We start from the raw sequence: 4955 nt of genomic DNA, 5'->3' as shown, positions 1-4955 counted from the left end.
AACTCACCCCCCCGCGCCGCCGGGAGGCGCCCGTGGGCCACCGGAGGCACCGGGCCTCGGGGCAGCGCCGGGACCGGCCGCGGGCGAACGGGCCGGGCCGCTCCTCTCGCCCCTCTCCCCTCGGCGGGCCCGGCCCGGGGTTAACGGAGCGAGGGGGCGCGGGCGCCGAGGGAAGCGGGGCCTCCCCTCCCCGGTCTCGACCCCTTCCCGCGGCTGGATCCCGGCCTCGCAGGCCTCAAACCCCGGCCTCCGTCTCCGTGCCGGCCCCCTCGGCCCCGGGGGTGCGGGCTGCCCCCGCTCCGGCTCTCCCTGCCCCGCCAGGCCTGCCCCGAGCCCCCGGCCCGGGTGCTCCTCCGGATTGGAGCCTCCAGCCTTCGCTCCAGGGAGGATGGGCCTGTGAGGAGGAAGGTTTTCGGTGTCACAGGCCCCGCTGGGCGAGGGGTGATGGTGGTGGCATCTCCGTGCAGAAATGGGCACGCTCGGGTGCTGGGGTGTGAGGTCTTGGCTTGGGGGGGGTCCCTGCTTAACCCAGTCCGTTGGCACCTCCAGGTCAGGTCGTCAGGTGCCACGCTTGCCCCAGCGGCCACGAGGTCAGAGGCCCAGAAGCCATGTGTGCAGCAAGTGCCGGGCCCCGGGGGGGGGGGACCCGGGGGGGTATTTTGGTCAAGCCAGTCCCCGGGCTTTGCTTTCTGGGAACTGCTTAATCAACAACACACTTATGCAATGGGTGCAAGAACCACTCACGGCTCCGCATTGACCCCTGCCCTAGATCTGGTGGGCCAGAGTGCGCTTTGGGGGGGACACGCAGCGGCGGTGGGAGGGGGCCAGCAGATGGGATGCTCTTGCCATGCTAGAGGTGAAACGGGGGTTTCACTGCTGGGCAGTGCAGGGGGATCTCATCCCTTTGGGGAGACCCCGCTCCCCGGCCTGGAAAGGGTGGTGGGTTAGAGAGTAATTCATCGAATCACATGGGGTTGGAAGATCTGGATCTCTGGAGATCATCTAGTCCAACCCCCCCACCAGAGCAGGTCTACCCAGAGCACAGGAACTTGTCCAGGAGGGTTCTGAATGTTTCCAAAGAAGGAGACTCCACCACCTCTCTGGGCAGTTTGTTCCAGGGCTCTACCACTCCCACGGTAAAGAAGTTCCTCCCCACGTTCAGGTGGAACTTCTTATACTCAAGTTTGTGCCCATTTCCTCTTGTCCTGTCACTGGGCACCGCTGAAAAAAGACCAGCCCCGTCCTCCTGGCACCTTCCCTTTAAGTATTTCTAAGCACTGATTAGATCCCCCCTAAGTCTTCTCTTCAAGACTAAAAAGACCCAAGTCCCTCAGCCCGTCCTCGTAGGAGAGAATTCACCCTTTATGCCACAACTCTCTACAACTCCTTGAAAGGACACTGTAGAGAGGTTGGTGCTGGTCTCTTCTCACAGGTAATTAACGACAGAACGGGAGGGAACAGCTTCAAGCTCCAACAGGGGAGGTTTAGATTGAACATTAGGAAAGAATTTTTCACCCAAAGAGTGGTCGGGCGTTGGAAGAGGCTGCCCAGGGGGGGGGGTGAGTCCCCATCCCTGGATGTGTTTAGGGGACGTTTGGATGTGGTACTGAGGGACATGGTGTAGGGGAGGACTTTGTAGAGTAGGGGAGATGGTTGGACTCGATGATCCCAAGGGTCTCTTCCAACCTGAATGATGATTCTATGATTCTTTGCCACCTGCCCCAGCCCTGATCCTGGCTCTGTGAATCTGGCAGAGAAGGAGGAATTCAGCACGGCACCGTGCCTCAGTTTCCCTTTCCTGCATGTGTGAAGCTGTGGTGTGTCAGCTGGGAGGTGGTGGTGACACAAAAGGTTTTAACAACCCCCCTGGCCTGGCACCTGGGCCAGGAGATGCAGCTTGGAACTCCAACTAACTCCCTCCATCGTGCTGCACGTGGGGAGAGTGACCCTGTTCCCCCCAGGGGTTGAATCCAGGAGCAGCCTTGCCTTGTGAGGAGTTTAATCCATCCTGAGAGTCAGAAGGAAAGAGTAGGGGATCATGGAATAAAAGGCAGGGCAATGGGCACATGATGCATGTGTGAGCATGTCCCCAAACAGGGCATGTCCCCAAATATTTGGGGTGGGGGACCGCACACGGAGGTGTATGCCCCACTGAGCGTCTGTGCAAGTGAGCGTGTGTGTGCACCGTGCCTGGGTGAAGGTGCCATCTGCTGGGTCATGGGGGATCATGGAATAAAAGGCAGGGCAATGGGCACAAGATGCACGTGTGAGCATGTCCCCAAACAGGGCACGTCCCCAAATATTTGGGGTGGACGACCACACATGTATTTGCAAGGGAGCGTATGGAGGTGTATGCACCACTGAGTGTCCGTGCAAGTGAGCGTGTGTGTGCACGGTGCCTGGGTGAAGGTGCCATCTGCTGGGTCATGGGGGACCATGGAATGAAAGGCAGGGCAACGGGCACATGATGTGAGCAGTCCCCAAACAGGGCACGTCCCCAAACAGGGCATGTCCCCAAATATTTGGGGTGGGGGACTGCACACGGAGGTGTGTGCCCCACTGAGCGTCCGTGCAAGTGAGTGTGTGTGTGCACCGTGCCTGGGTGAAGGTGCCATCTGCTGGGTCATGGGGGACCATGGAATGAAAGGCAGGGCAACGGGCGCATGATGTGAGCAGTCCCCAAACAGGGCACGTCCCCAAATATTTGGGGTGGGGGACTCCACACGTATTTGCAAGGGAGCGTACGGAGGTGTGTGCACCACTGAGCGTCTGTGCAAGTGAGGGTGTGTGTGCACCATGAGCGTGAAGGTGCCATCTGATGGGTCATGGGGGATCATGGAATAAAAGGCAGGGCAATGGGCACACGGGTGCACGTGTGAGCATGTCCCCAAACAGGGCATGTCCCCCAATATTTGGGGTGGGGGACTCCACACGTATTTGCAAGGGAGGGTACGGAGGTGTATGCACCACTGAGTGTCTGTGCAAGTGAGCGTGTGTGTGCACCATGAGCGTGAAGGTGCCATCTGATGGGTCATGGGGGATCATGGAATAAAAGGCAGGGCAATGGGCACGTGGGTGCACGTGTATGTTCCCAAACAGGGCACGTCCCCAAATATTTGGGGTGGGGGACCCCACACGTATTTGCAAGGGAGTGTACGGAGGTGTGTGCACCACTGACCGTCCGTGCAAGTGAGCGCGTGTGTGCACCGTGCCTGGGTGAAGGTGCCATCTGCTGTGTCATGGGGGATCATGGAATAAAAGGCAGGGCAATGGGCACGTGGGTGCACGTGTATGTTCCCAAACAGGGCATGTCCCCAAATATTTGGGGTGGGTGACCACACACGGAGGTGTATGCCCCACTGAGTGTCCGTGCAAGTGAGCGTGTGTGTGCACCATGAGCGTGAAGGTGAAGATGAAGGTGCCATCTGCTGGGTCATGGGGGATCATGGAATGAAAGGCAGGGCAATGGGCACGTGGGTGCACGTGTATGTTCCCAAACAGGGCATGTCCCCAAATATTTGGGGTGGGTGACCACACATGTATTTTCAAGGGAGCGTACGGAGGTGTGTGCACCACTGAGCGTCCGTGCAAGTGAGCGTGTGTGTGCACCATGAGTGTGAAGGTGAAGGTGCCATCTGCTGGGTCCTGCCGGTGCCCGGGGAGCGCTGCCCGAGGCCCCGTGGGAGCGGTGCTCCCAGGCCAGGCTTGTGCCCACTCTTTTTCCTCCCTGTTGACATTCCTGAGCTATTTCTGGGAGCTGCCAGCAGGCCCGGCCAGCTGAGAACTTCGCCCCTTGCACCCTGGTTGCATCATCTCCGGTGGGTGCTTTTTTCCCAGACAAGCCCACTCTGTTTACACGTCACCTCTGTGCTTGGCCAGAGGCAGAGGCTCCGTGTGGTCAAGACCTTGGAGCGGGTTCTTGTGCGGCACGGTGGGCACAGGACATGCTGGAAGCTCTGGCCGGGCTTCAGGTTCCCACTGCCCTCTGCTCTGGCACAAGAGCTCCGGGGCTCTCCCGCTTTTGCCAACAAGAGGAGGGCACTTTGCACCGCTTTTTTGGGAGATTTCTACAGGCTCAGGCTGTGTGCCCCCCGCTCTGAGCACGGCAGCTGGGGAGAAGGATCTGAAGAACAACCTCCAGGTTGATGTGCCACCAGCTGCCACCTCAAAAACCCCTCAGTACACGCCAACATCCGTTTTAATTTGTGGGGAGAAGGATCTGAAGGACACCTCCAGGTTGATGTGCCACCAGCTGCCACCTCAAAAACCCCTCAGTACACGCCAACATCCGTTTTAATTTGTGGGGAGAATAATCTGAAGAACACCTCCAGGGTGATGTGCCACCAGCTGCCACCTCACGAGCCCCTCAGTACACACCAACATCCGTTTTAATTTGTGGGGAGAATAATCTGAAGAACACCTCCAGGGTGATGTGCCACCAGCTGCCACCTCACGAGCCCCTCAGTGCATCCATTTTAATTTGTGGGGAGAAGGGGGGCACAGGAATACACCTTTTCTGGCCCTGCCCAGCTCCATCCTGGGGTGAGGCTGGACGGGGCAGCCCAAAGGGATTGCTTGAGGCCGTTAAAAACTCATCACATGGTAGGAGTGATGAAAGCCCAGAGATGTGAACAGTCCCCAGGGAGCTGCAGGGATCATCCCTAATCCCTGATGGGTTTTCTGTGAGCAATAAATGAGACTGAGCCCACTAGGATGGCTAAGGGGGTGCCCGGGGGTGGGTTTGGGGGGCAGCGTGGGGAGGTGTGGGGCAGCACACGGGCTGTGGGGCAGGTCTGCAGGTTCCAGGACAGGCAGGTGAGGCCGGGATCCATCCCTCGGGCTGCTCAATTCCTTCACTTCTCCCGGGATTTGCCCAAAACCTCCCTTCCTGCAGGTTGTGGAGTGGGCAGAGGAGCCCTGCTGCCCCGGGGGGGTGCCTGGCCAGGTCCCTCTGC

Source organism: Calidris pugnax, unplaced genomic scaffold (assembly GCF_001431845.1).
Source record: "Calidris pugnax isolate Ruff unplaced genomic scaffold, ASM143184v1 scaffold384, whole genome shotgun sequence".
Lineage (NCBI taxonomy): Eukaryota > Metazoa > Chordata > Aves > Charadriiformes > Scolopacidae > Calidris > Calidris pugnax.
Note: the sequence above shows the minus strand (reverse complement) of the source record.